The sequence below is a fragment of the Oryctolagus cuniculus genome, chromosome 4, assembly GCF_051225735.1.
Source record: "Oryctolagus cuniculus isolate XC-2025 breed Fujian yellow rabbit chromosome 4, ASM5122573v1, whole genome shotgun sequence".
NCBI lineage: Eukaryota > Metazoa > Chordata > Mammalia > Lagomorpha > Leporidae > Oryctolagus > Oryctolagus cuniculus.
Genome location: NC_142870.1, coordinates 57,575,947 through 57,591,180, shown reverse-complemented (window position 1 = coordinate 57,591,180; position 15,234 = coordinate 57,575,947). Strand labels below are relative to the sequence as shown.

The following is a 15,234-nucleotide window of genomic DNA, read 5'->3' as shown; positions in this document are numbered from 1 at the left end:
CAACATTCCTCTCCCTGCTGACTGTAACCAGACGCTGGTAACCAGAAGTGATCCACCATGCCTATCATGGGATTCACTCTGGACTCCTGACCCACCAACAAACAGTGGCCTGAACTCCCTAGACCAGTGCCACACACACGCCTGGAACTCCAGAGTAAGCCCTAGGCACATGTCCAGGAATAAAGCCTTTAAACAAGAAAACAAAGTCCTTAGAGAAGATACAAATAAGTGACTACCCAGATGCAAAAAAATCAACATAGAAACATAAGAAACATGAATGAGGAATGAATATGGCTCCCCAAAGGGAACAAAATAATATTAACTGAAAACAGTCTTCAGGAGCTATGGATCATAAACTACCAAGCATACACATAGTAGAACTTTCTGAAGGAATGGGAAAAGCAATGTCTTAGAAAACTTATTCAGTAAAATAATAATTGAGAATTTCCCCAATTTGGAGAAAGCAATAGACACCCAAAACAGGAAGTATGTATAACACCAAATAGGCCTGTTCAAAGAAGATCTTCATCATGAAACAGTATAGACAAAACGTCAAAAGTAAGATGTAAGGAGAGTATCCTAAAATTTACAAGAGGGAAGTGCAGCATCACTTTTAAATGACCTCCCATCAGATTAACAGCAGATGTCTCAACAAAAACCCTAAAGTCCAGGAAAAGTAAAGAAATATAGTCTAGCTGAAAAAAAATCTGCCAACCCAGAATATTTTATCTAGAAACACTCTCATTAATAAATGAAGGTGGAATAAAGACCTTTCAAGACAAGGAAAAATAAAAAATAATTTGTTACCACCAGGCCAGACTTATTAATGATACTTAAGGACATACTAAACATAGAAACAGAGAAAGACAATCAGTATATAAAAAACGTGAAGGCAGAAAACTCCTGGTAAAACAAGAAAGGCTGTTCAAAACAAACCATAGAAATATTCCTACAGAAAAGTGTCAGGAACAAGTTATTACCTTTCAGTAATAATATTCAGTTTAAATGGACTAATTTCTTCAACTAAATGACACAGAATGGCTGAGAGGATAAAAAAATCAAAACTTATCTATATGCTGCCGTACAGGAAAAACATTTTACCAATAAAGGTACACATGCACTGAAAGAATGGAAAAAGATATTTCATGAAAATGGGGGTCTAAAGCAAATAACAGAAGTTTTTCTCATATGCGGCAGAATGGATTTTAATACAAAAACTGTTAAAAGAAACAAAATGTCATCATGTAATGAAAGGGGATCAATTAAACAAAAAGATATGACTATAATAAACACATATGCACCCAAAGCCAGGGAACTCAGTTTTATAAAACAAATGTTAATGTATCTAAAAGGAGACATGGGATTTAATAAAACGACAATGGGGACAGGACATCAAAGCCCTACTTTCATTGATGGTTAGAATAACCATACAAATCATCAATAAAGAAACAACATAGGTAATCTACACTATAGACCAAATGATCATCATATATCTCTACAGAACATTTCAACCCACAACTGCCGTACAAACATCCCTTTCATTAGTGCATGGAACAGTCTCTGGGATAGACCATATACCAGGCCATAAAACAAGTCTCAACAAATTTTAAAAAAATGAAATGTGTACCTTGTCTTACTACAATGGAAGAAAGCTGGAAATTAACAACAAAAGAAACTTTAGAAAATCTACACACGTGGAGACTGAGCAACATGCTCCTGAATGAATAGTGGGTCATAGACAAAGTCAAAATGGAAATCAAAAAATTCCTTGAAGTGAATGGAAAGGAAAATACAGCATATCAAAACTTGGGGGTTCTGTGAAACTAATCTTAAGAGGAAACTCTATAGCAATTGGTGTCAGCGTCAAAAGTTGAGAAGTTATCAATTAAATTATCTAACATTACATGTCAAAGACAAAGAAAAACATGAAAAGACCAAACCCAAAATTAATAGAAGGAAATAAATAATAAAAATTAAAGGATAAATATACAAATTAGGAATGAAAACACAACTACACAAAACATCACTGGAATGAAGAGTTGTTCTTTTTTAATTTTTTTTTTTTATTTTAGAGGTAGAATTACAGACATAGAGAGGGAGAGGCAGAGAGAAAGGTCTTCCATCTGTTGGTTTACTCTTCAAATGGCTGCAATGACCAGAGCTGGGCTGATCTGAAGCCAGGAGTCAAAAACTTCATCTGGGTCTTCCCCACAAGTGTCCAAGCACTTAGGCCATTTTCTACTACTTTCTCAGGTTATAGCAGAGAGCTGTATCATAAAAGGAGAGCCAGGACTAGAGCCAGCACCCATATGGGATGCAGGCACCACAGCCAGAGGTTTAGCCCACTATACAATAGCACTGCCCCCATCAAGAGATATTTAAAACAATAAATAGATAAACAATATTGATTAAACCATTGATTTAACTAAAAAGGGGAAACTCCCAAATTAATAAAATCATAGGTGAAAAATGAGACATTACAATGGATACCACAGAAATATAAAGAATCATACCAACAAATTGGGAAAGCTGGAAGAAATGGATATATCTCTGTTGAGGAACAGTGTGTTTCCTTCTTCATAGTATTTATTGAACTCTTTCACTTAGTGATCATTAAGTAAACTTAAAGTAGATCTTTGTAAAAATTAAGAGTGGGAATGGGAAAGGAAGAAGGATAAGTGTTGGAGCATAGGCGGGAAGGAAGGTAGGGTGGAAAGCATCACTATGTTCCTAAATTTGTATATATGGAATACAGGAAACTCGTATAACTTAAATTGAAAACACTAATTAAAACAAAGACACTGAAGAGTTAGAAAAGATATACCAATCAAATGGAAACTCAAAACAAGTAGGAGTATCGATCCTGATATCAAATAAACAGACTTTAAGCTAAAAGTGCAAGAAGAGATAAAGAAGGACATTATATTTTATTTATATTTAATTTTTAATTACATTTTAACAGTCTTAATATGCTTTGTAGACACAGTTCTAAGAATATAACGGTATTGCTTTTCTCCCTCCCTCCCCATCTTTCTCTCCAATCCTCCTTGCTTCTCTCTTTTCTTTTAGTTTTTGAGATAACATATTTTAAATTTACATTAAAGAGGCTTAATACTTCACAAAATAAGAACTTTAGCAGTAAAAAGCTAAAAGGCCATCTAGTTAGAATATAGACAAAGGAAATTAAATTGGCAAACAAAAAAGCTGTCTGCACATTAATGTTTATTGCAGCTAAATTCACAACAGCTAAGACCTGGAACCAACCCAAATGCCCATCAACAGTAGACTGGATAAAGAAATTATGGGACATGTACTCTATAGAATACTAGACAGCAGTAAAAAAAAAACAATGAAATCCGGTCATTTGCAACAAAATGGAGGAATCTGGAAAACACCATGCTGAGTGAATTAAGCCAGTCCCAAAGGGACAAATATCATATGTTCTCCCTGATCAGTGACAACAAACTGAGCACCAAAGGGGAAACTTGTTGAAATGAAATGGACACTATGAGAAACAGTGACTTGATCAGCTCTTGTCCTGACTGTTGATGTACAATGTAATACTTTATCCATTTTGGTATTTTTTTTTGTTCTAGTACCATTGGTTGAACTCTGTAATTAACACACAATTATTCTTAGGTGTTTAAATTTTAACTGAAAAGTGATCCCTATTAGGAATTTGGAAAACTTTATGCTGAGTGAAATATTTCTAGATTCTTAAGAAGTCCCTTGTTTTCCACACTGACTATACTAATTTAGCTTCCTATCAATGTTATATAAGTGTTCCTTTGTCCACATCCTTGCCAGCATTTGTTACTCTCTCTGTTTGGATTTTAGTAATTCTGACAGGGATGAAGCAATATCTCATTGTGGTTTTGATTTACACTTCCCTGATGGCTAATGATGTTGAGCATTTTTTTCATATATTTTTTGACCATTTGTATTACTTCTTTTGAGAAGTATTATCTGAAGTTCTTGTCAATTTCTCAACTGGATATTTTTTTGGTGTTGACTTCTTAAAGTGGCTGATATATTTGGGATATGAACCCTTTTCTAGATAGGTGGTTTGCAATTACTTTTTCCCATTCTGTTGGATGTTTCTTCTTCCTATTGACTGTTTCTTTTGCTGTACAATAGCCTTTGAGTTTGCTGTAGTCCCATTTGTTTAGTTTTGATTTTTTTTCCAGTGCTTTGGGGGTCTTGTACAAGAAGCTATCCCCTACCCCAATGTCTGAATGTTTCTCCTATGTTTTATTCCAGCAACTTCATAGTATCAAGTCTTAAATTTGACCCATCCTGAGTTGATTTTTGTATATGACGCCGGCCAAAATTTCATTATTCTACATATCTAAATAAATCAGTTTTTGACAGCAGGACCTGTTAAAGAAATTATTCTTACTCCCCTTTATGGTCTGAGAGCTTTGGTCAAAAATCAGTTGACTGTATGTGGATTAATTTCTGGGCTCCCTATTCTACTCCATTTATCTATATATCAATTTTAGGCCAGTATCATTATGTTTTATTTACTATAGCTTTATACTATGCTCTAAAGTTAAGTATTGTTGTTCCTCCAGCTTGATTTTTTTTCTTCTTTAGGATTTTTTTGTTTATTTTGAATCTTTGTGACTCTATATGAATTTTCAGATGACTTTTTCTAGTTCTGTGATGAATGTCAAGAATGTTTTGATAGGAATTGCATTCTGCAGATTGCTTTAGATATAGACATTTAATATTTTGATAATAGGTTTGGTTCATCAAGAAGACATAACAATGGTAAATATATGTGTACCCAAGAAAAGATCACCCAGGTATATACAAAAAATACTAATAAGACATAAATGGAGGGATAGACTCCAATACAACAATAGTGGTGATGTCAAAACTTCACTTTCATCAATAGACTGATCAAACAGGCAGAAAATCAACAAAGATACACCAGAATTGAAGCATACTATTGAGCAAATGAACCTAACAGACATTTCCAGGACATTTCACCCAACAGCTAGAGAATACACATTCTTCTCATCAGCACATGGACATTTTCTAGAATAGAATATATATTGAGCCACAAATCAAATCTCAGGATAAATTTAAAAATATTGAAATAGTATCATATATCTTCTCAGGCCATAAAGGAATAAAACTAGAGTTCAATGACAAGGAGAACAATAGAACACTCATAAATACTTGGAAATTAAAAAACATAGTTGAATGATCAATGGGTCAATGAAGAAATTTAAAATACATAAAAATTAAAATAAATGAGAATTAGGGGCTATGTTGAAGTGTAGTGGATTAAACTGCCACCTGTGACACCATCATGACATCATAACATATGGGTGCTGGTTCAAGACCCAGCTGCTAAACTTCAGGTACAGTTCTTTGCTAATGACCTGAATAAAGCATTGGAAGATGGCCCAAGTACTTGGAAAAGTGCTGTAAGATGCAATCCATGTAAGAGACCTGGATGAAACTCCTGAAAACTGGTTTCAGCTTGGCTCAGCCCCAACCATTGCAACAATTTGTGGAGTGAAACAACATATAGTAGATCTCTCTCTGTCTTTCTCTCTCTGTCACTTGGATATTCCATGGAATACAACAAAATAGTATTAACAGAGAAGTTTATAGCATTAGTGCTTACATTAAAAAAGAGAGAAATGTCTCAAATTAAAGATTTAATTATGCCTCTTGAAGACTTAAAAAAACAATAACAGACAAAATCCTAAATTAGCAGGAGGAGCATGAGAAATAATAAGAATGAAGGCAGAAATAAATGATTTTAAAACTAAAAAAAAATAAAGATCAACAAAACAAAAAGTTTTTTGACAAAAGATATGCAAAATAGATAAACCTCTATCTAGACTAATAAAAAGTGAAAAAACTTAATAAAGTTAGAGATGAAAAAGGAGCCATTGCAACTGAAACCAATGAAATAGAAAAGATCATAAGACGCCACTATGAAGAACTGCACATGCTAATAAACTGAAAAAAAAAAAAAACTTGAATAAATGGATAAATTCCAGGTTTAATTTAACCTACCAAGATAAAAATCAAGATATAAACATTCTAAACAGACTCATCACAAGCAAAGAGATTGAAACAGTAATTGAAAGCTTCCATCCAGGTAAAGTCCAGGAACTGATGGCTTTACTACTGAATTCTATAAAACATTTAAAGAGAAAGTAACTCCAGCACTTTTCAACCTATTCCAAAATATTAAAAAGGGCGGAACTCTGAAAAGCTATTTTTATAAGGCAAGCATCACTTTTATACCAAAACTGAAAAACGTAACAACACACAAAGAAAGCTATAGACATGTATCATAATGAAAATAGATAGAAACATTCTCAAAAAAAAAAAAAAAAATACCAGCAAATTGAATCCAAAACCTCATCAACAAGATTATATATCATAATCAAGTAGGATTTATCCCAGAAATGCAAGGATGGGGACAACATTCACAAATCAATAAACATCATAAATCACATCAGTAGAATGAAGACTGTATAATAATCTCAATAGATTCAGAGACAGCATTTGATAAGATTCCGTACTGCTGCATGATAAAAGCCCTCCACAGATTAGGTATAGAAGGTACAAACCTCAAAAGAATAGTCTATACATGACAAACCAACAACCAATTTTATACTGAATGGGGGAAAGCTGAAAGCATTTCCTCTCAGATCAGGAACCTGACAAGGGTGAAAACTTTTACTCTCTTATTCAATATAGTGCTCAGTTTGAGCAAGAAAGATTAGGGAGGAAAAAGAAATAAAGGGCATTAAAATTGGAAAAACGAAGTGAGGTTATCCTGTTTGCAGATGATGTGATGTTACACATGAACAAACCTAAACACTCCTCCAAAAGACTGTTAGAATTGATAAACCAAGGGGTGAGCATAGGACTGGCATCCCGTATGAGTTCTAGCTGCTGCACTTTTGATCCAGCTCTCTGCTAATGTGAGGACAGCTCAAGTGCTTGGGTCCCTGTACCCATGTGGGAGGCCTGGAGGAAGATCCTGGCTCCTGGTTTTGGCCTGGCCCAACACTGGACTTTGCTGCCATTTGGTGAGTGAGCCAGAAGATGGAAAACCTCAATCTCTCCTGTGTCTCTCTGTATGTAATTCAGCATTTCAAATAAATAAAATGATTCTATCTAAAAATTGATAAACTGATTCAGAAAATTTACAACTTAAAAAATAAACATACATAAAAATAGTTTTTTATATGCTTATGATGAATTCATTGAAAAAGAAATCAAATAAATCCCTTTCCCAATAGCAATGAAAATCACATATTTAGGAATAAATTTAACTGAAGAACTGAAAAATCACTACAATGAAAATCATCACTCATGAAAGAAATCATCAATTATACACCAAAAAATATAAGATGTTCCTTGTTCCTAGATTGGAAGAATCAATATCTTTGAAATGTCTATGCTACCTAAAGCAGACTCAATGAAATCCCCCTGAAAATACCAATGATTTCCTTTATGCAGTTAGAAAAAATAAATCCTAAATTTCACATGGAATAATAAAACACCCATAATAATCAAGGCAATCCTGAGCAAGAAAAATTAAGCTGCAGGCATCACAACACCTGACTACAGAGCATACTACAAAGCTATAGTAATTAAAACAGCATGGTAATGGCATAAAAACCGATACATCAATCAGTGGAACAGAACAGAGACCACAAAACTTGCATACATGCAGCCAACTGATTTTTGGCCCAAGTGCTCAGACCATACAGTGGAGTAAGGATAATCTCTTAAACAAATGGTGCTATCAATACTGGATTAATACATATAGAAGAATGAAATTAGATTCATGCTTCTCATCACATAGAAAAAAAAAACTCAACATGGATCACAAACCTAAATTAAGTCTTGAGACTATGAAGTCTCTGGAGGAAAAGGTAGGAGAAATACTACAAGACATTGATGTAGGAGATGACTTCTTGTACAAGAACTTCAAAGCACCAGCATTAAAAGTAAAACTAATCAAATGGGATTATATGAAACAAAGAAGCTTCTGTACAGCAAAGGACACAATCAATAGAGTTAAAAGGCATCCAACATAATGGGAGAAATTTTTTGCAAGCTACAGACTCAACAAAGGAATAATATCCAGAATATATCAGCAACATAAAATAGTCAACAATAAAAAGCCCAGTTAAGAAGTAGGTAAAGAACTTCAATACACAGGTCTCAGAAGAAGAAATATGAATAGCAAAAAAATACATTGAAAAAAACTGCTCAACATCACTACACAGATAGTAAAGCTAAATTAAAACCAGAATGAGACATCACCTCACTCCTGTCATAAATATTAAACCCAAAATACAGAGAGTAACAAATGTGGGTGAAAATGTGGAGAAAGGAGAACACTTACATACTGCTGGTAGGAATGTAAATTAAAAAATACAGAAACAGTATGGACTTTTTTAAAAAACTAAAAATAGATTTTCTATATGATCCAACAATCCCACTACTGGGTTTAAACACAAAAGTCTTGAACACATTGTATCAAAGAGATATTGGCATCACCATTTTTATAGCAGCACTGTTCACAATAGCCAAATTTGGAATCATCTAAGATGTCCATTGTCAGATGAATGGATAAAGAAAACGTGATATATATATATATATATAATATATATATACCATGAGATATTTATTCAGTTATAAAAAAGAATGAAATTATATCATTTGAAATAAATGGAAGCAACTGGAAGATATCATATTGAATGTAGTTAACCAAAAACAGAAAGACAAAAGAAGAAATTCCTGTGTGTGTCAGTATTGCTACAAAAACAGTTTTGTAAAACGTTGCTTTATATCTTTGTAAAAACAGTAGTTAAGAATGTTATACTACTATAGTTTTAATGATTTGTAATTGATTTAAAAATTACTGTATATAAGTGAATTTTATATTCATTGTGTATATTCCCACTAGAGTCTTTTTTTTAACTTTTAAACTTTTTTAAAATATCACATGTTCTCCCTGATCGATGGCAACTAAACGAGCATCTAAAATGATACCCGTTGAAATGAAATGGACACTATGAGAGATAATGACATGATCAGCCCTTGTCTAGACTGTTGAGGAACAACTTACTATTTTATTCCTTTAGTATTTTTGTTGTTGTTGTTATTCTGTTTGTTCTACATAAGACCACTGGTTGAAATCTGCAATCAATGCACATTCTTAGGCCTTTAAAATTAACAGAAAAGTGATCTCAGTTAAACATAGGAGTGGGAATAAGAGAGGGAGGAGATATATAGGATGGCACATGCTCACTCGGACTTACCTCCAACAGTGGAACTAGAAATGTGCCATGGGATTTCAACTCAGTCTTACCAAGGAGGCAGGTACCAATGCCAGCGCATTTGGTAAAGTGATAAGTATAAATACACAACTGATCAAAAAGATAGGGTAAGTGTCAAAGAGATTTCACAAATAAAACCAGTGTAAGCAAATAATGAAGGATAGAATTAAAAGGGAGAGAATGATCCTGCGGGGGAAGCAGGACACACAGCACTCATAGAATGGCAAACACCCAAAACAGCACTCCGGCCTCAGAATCAACCCTTGGGACATTCGGATCTGCCTAAAAGGTCCATGAGAGTCTCACAGGCATGGAAAGTCATGACACAGTGGCAAAAAAACAATCTAAATGAAAGATCCTGGTGAACAAGACCCCAGCAGAAGGAACAGGCCATCAAGGAGACAGGCACCTTTCTCTGAAGGGAGGAAGGAACCTCCACTGTGATATAGCCTTGACTAAACAAGTTCAGAGCTGGTGAACTCAAGGGGCTTCCATAGCCTAGAGAGCTCATAGCAAGAGTCTCGGGTGATTGCTGACATCATAAATAAGAGTGCCAATTGTTAATCAACAACGGGAGTCACTGGGTACATGCTCCCCACGTAGGATCTCTGTCCTTAATGTGTTTAAGTACGAAACTTAAAAACAACACTACTAGTCAAACAATACCCTATACCTTGTGTGGTTGTGTGAGTGCAACCTGTTGAAATCCTTGCTTAGTATATACTAAGTTGATCTTCAGTACATGAAGGTAATTGAAAATGAAACGTGATGAAGGGCGGGATGGGAGAGGGAGTGGAAGAGGGGAGGGCCACGGGAGGGAGGGAGGTTGGGGGGGGGAGCCACAACAATACACAAGTTGCACTTTGTAAATTCACATTTATTAAATAAAAAATAACTATATAACAAACAAAAAAAGAAAGAAAAAAAAAAGAACTTAATACTTTACCCTTTTAGTAATTTTTTATGTTCTACTTAAAATTATTGGTTGAACTCTGTAATTAATACACAATTACTCTTAGGTGTTTAATCAATGCTATAACTAGTACTCAAATAGTATTTTACACTTTGTGTTTCTGTGTGGGTGCAAACTGTGAAAATCTTTACTTAATATATGCTGAATTGATCTTCTGTATATAAAGATAATTGAAAAATCAATCTTGATGTGAATGGAAGGGGAGAGGGAGTGGGAGAGTGGAGCATTGTGGGTGGGAAGGAAGTTATGGCGGGGGAAGCTATTGTAATCCATAAGATGTACTTTGGAAATTTATGTTCATTAAATAAAATAAAAACAGGTAACAAATTAGAAAAAAAAAGATTTATTATTCATTTGAAAGTCAGAGTTAAAAAGATCGGGAGAGGCAGAGAGAGAGAGAGAGAGGGAGAGATAGAGGTCATCCATCTGCTGGTTCATTCCCCAAAATGGCCACAATAACCAGGGCTGGGCACTCTGAAACCAGGAGCCAGTAGCTTTATCCAGGACTCCTAGCTGGGTGCAGGACTACAAGAAACCTAGGTGAAGCTCCTGAATCCTGGCTTTGTCCTAGCTCAGCCCTGGCCATTGTGGTCATCTGGGGAGTGATTCAGTGGATGGAAGATATTTGTCCATCTCTCCCTATCTTTAACTTTCAAATAAATAAATAAATATTTAAAAAGAACCATATGATTATCTCAGTAGATACAGAGAAATCTTTTGATAAATTAAAACAATCATATATTATATAAGAAAAAAAACTTTAAAACTTGGGTATAGAAGGAACATAGATCAACACAGTCAAACCCATTACCAGCAAAATATTGAATGGGGAAATGATAGAATTATTGCAACTAAGATCCAAAACCAGAAATGGATGGATGCCCACTTTCTCGATTAATATATAATATAATTCTCAAAGTTATACCCAGGATCATTAGGCAAGAAAAATAAACCAAATTGATACAAATTGGAATATAGGAAGTGAAATAATTTCTGACTCCAGGCTACATGAGCCTTTATATAGGGGAAATAAAGCCTCCACTAAGAAATTATTTGAATGCCTAAGAGAATCCTGTAAAGTTGCTGGATATACAATCAACACACAAAAATCAATAGCACATTTATATACCAACAATGTTCTGTCTGAGAAAAAAAAATGTAAGATCATTTCTATTCAAAATTGCCCCAAAATCTTAAATATATTAGGATAAATTTAACCAATGATGTGAAAAATCTCTACAATTAAAATTATAAAACATTAGTAAAAAAATAGAATATACCAAAAATTGGAAAAATCTTCCATGTTCATGATTGAAATAATTACTATCATCAAATTGTCCAGTCTACCTGAAGCACCTGACAAATTCAATGCAATCCTAATCAAAATAACGACATTCTTCACAGATCTAGAAAAACAAATCATAAAATGCATATCAATACACAAGAGAACCCAAATACCTAAAGCAATCTGAAGCAGTAAAAACAAAGCAGGACACATCACAATACCAGACTTCAAGCCATACTACAGGGCAGTTATAATTAAAACAGCCTGGTAGTGGCACAAAAATAGATAGGTAGACCAAATGGAGCAGAATAAAAATTCCAGAGGTTAATGTATACATCTACAACCAACTAATCTCTGATGAAGAAGCTAACCTCAGTCCCTGAAGAAAGATCACTCTATTCAACAAATGGGGCTGGGAAAAACAGATTTCCACATGCAGAAATTTGAAACAAGACTTCTACCTTTCACACTATGAAAATAATATGTAATGGATTAAGTATCTATACTTTCAAATTACTAGTGTAAAATAAAGCAGAAATGCTGCAAGACATTGGCTTGGGCAAAAACTTATTGGACAAGAAAAAACGTTGGCAATAAAAGCAAAGATAGACAAATTGCATTACATCAAATTAAGAAGTTTATGCACAGCAAAAGAAACAATCAACAAAGTAAAGAGGTTACTGATAGAATAGCAGAAAATATCTGAAAATTATGCATCTGATATAGGATTGCATAAGGAGCTCAAGAAACTCCATAACAAGAAAACAAACAATTCAATTAAGAAATGAGCAAAAAATATGAACAATTGTTTTCTCAAAAGATGAAATGCAAATAGCTAATGATAGGAGAAAATGTTCAGGACCAATAGCCATCAGGAAAATGCAAAAAAAAAAAAAGAATAATCACTCCAGTTAGAATGGCTATCATACAAAAATCAAAAAATAACAAACTGTGGTGAGGATGTGATAAAAAGGTACCCTAATACTCTATTGGTGAGAATGCAAACTTGTATAATCATTGTGCAATAAAGTATGGAGATTCCTCAGAAAATTAAAACAAAAGATACATTACTGGTTGGGTGATAGCTCCCACAGAGCTCCAGGGGTGGAGAGTGCCTGGGGGCCAAGCATAGCCCCTTCCCCCAGATACCTGTGATTTGGGGGCTGCAGAGAGGATGCCTTGGTGTAGGGCATAGGCCCTGGCTGGTGGTGGGGCACAGGAACTTTTTGAAGGTGCAGTGTTTTGTTGAGCGTGGGAACCAGGCTGGATCATGGATTCTGGGGCCTCCTTTGTCCTCCAAGCTTTCGAGGAACCTGTGGGCCACTTGCTTTCCCTCCCTCGTGTCTTGCCCCAGTCTCATACCCGGGACCTGAAGAGGATCACATTGGGAGCCCTGCCCATGTCTGAAAAAGTGATGAAGAACTGAAGTTGAGTTAGCAGATACTGGAGTTACTTGAAACATGTCCACAGCAAATAAGTGATTTAAAGAAGAAAGAATGCTGTTGATCACAGCTGCAGAGAGAAATCCAGCTGTTATCTCCACAAAGCAGACTTTTTGCTTGGATCCTCTTTAAATGGATTTGGTACTCGGACCAGTGATGGTGACTTATGCCTAGTTGTTAAAGAGGAACCAGTAAATCAGAAGACTGAAGTACTGGCATATACTCACCTTAGTCCATAAACACTTCTGTTCCAGACTCTCTGGGTAAATTGAGAGACCGCAGCTGATTTGTGCAAAAGTGCCAGTTGTGGAGTTTAGGGATGAAGTCAGTTGTGTGGAATTTGATTTGAATGTAAATATTGCTGGAATAAGAAACACATACCTTCTCAGAACTTATGCATACTTTGAATTTGAGTTGATCCACTAGTTTTGGTGGTTAATAAGTGGGCCAGTCACCATGATATAAATAGCACCAGTCATGGTACTTTAAACAGCTATAGTCTTGTTGACAGTTTTGCACTATTTAAAGACCTTGCCTAACCCAACCTTCCATTCCTCCAAAAAATTTACCCAGAATATTTTAGTCCATCTTATGTTCCTCCTTACCTCTCAAAGAATGAATCAATTCTTGAAGACCTCTTGCTAGACTTTCTTAAATATTATGCTACAGAATTTGACTGGAACAGTCAAATGATTTCAGTTCATGAACCCAAAGCCATCCGGAGGCCTGATGGCATTGAGTGGTGAAATAAGTTCATCTGCTTGGAAGAACCTTTTGATGGAACAAATATAGCCAGAGCTCTGCATGCAAGGACAAGTTTGACATGATCAAGGATCAGTTTTGAAAGTTATGGCATGGATTGAAAAACAAGAGAGACTTGAACAGCATAGTCCCCCTGAGAACTGCCTCCCTGAAAAGATAGTCAGTCCCGTTCTTGGTGTCACCTTGGAGAAATAAAGAACAGTAGCTGTGTCATTGGCATTATATTTACCTCAATCATGATTTTTTCTGATTGTTCTTTTGCTTTTCATGTTTTATTTTTCAAAATACATATTTATATAAAGATTGCATGTTTTATTATGACATTTCCTAGTAAAACTTTTTGATTTAAAAATACATTTTTGAAAATGTTTACATTAATTATTAGGAAACCAGATAAAATATATTTTGGGAAATTACCTGAACAAATAAAGGTCTTTCTATAACTACAATTCATTGTACCACATGCTAATACTGACATGCAGTGTGGAAATTTGGAGAAGGTCTAAATGATGAGTGCTGAAGTATAACCTCGAAGAGATAGTTTGTTGTCTGTGAAGTGAAAACTCAAGTCAGTCACTCAGTTACTTGAAGCAAAAAGAATCTTTTAAGTCAGTAAAATCTCTGCAGTCATGAAATACTGGACAGTTGCTCTAAGTCTTTACTTAGAGTAATTATTGAATATATATATAATAACATATATAGTAATATATTGCATATAATAACATATAAGCTACATAGAAAATAATTGATATTTTATCCATTACATATATACATATATAAAGCACTTGCTGTCTAACAACATATTTGCATTTTTAAGTATTTGAATTATTTATGTTTATGCAATACTATGTTGTTAGAGGACAGGTGCATAATTTTATTTCAAGAATAGAGACCAGATATCAGCAAATTGGGATACTAGGATGCTGGTAGTGATGTATTTCTTAGTCTTGAGGTTGATTTTTATGATTGTGCTCGATCTGTGAAAATACAAGATTCTAAATGATTAAAACTATACATCATGTTATACATGAATTTTCTTTTTAATTACAACAAAGACAATCCAAGTGATTTGATTAGATATTTCTGTAGTCAGCTGAATTAAGAGACTTCCAAGTTAGAAATCACCATAGCCTTCTAACTGTAGGGTTAGGAATCCTACTGCAAAGAATATGTATCAGGGAGAAGACAGTAATCAATGGGATTGCCAGAAGCTGATGGCATGAGAAGATTGAATTAAAAGGCAAGAGAAAGAAAGAACCTGAGTCCAAAGACAATGTTGGAACTTGATTGAGCAAAAGAGGAAAAATAAAAATCAACAAATACATCAGGGATGCTGTTGACATGAGGTTATTATCACATCTATTAAATCAAAAATAAAACGTCACATACAGAATTTGTAGCAATGTCAATTACTACAAACTTCTAATGTACATACATAGG

General features: G+C 34.6%; 1 pseudogene; it reads left to right on the top strand.

Moving 5' to 3' along the window:
• The window catches only part of LOC100349009 (poly(A) RNA polymerase GLD2-like), a 198,007-nt pseudogene extending 184,053 nt beyond the window's left edge, over window positions 1–13,954 (top strand).
• Window positions 13,955–15,234: the final 1,280 nt, after the last annotated feature.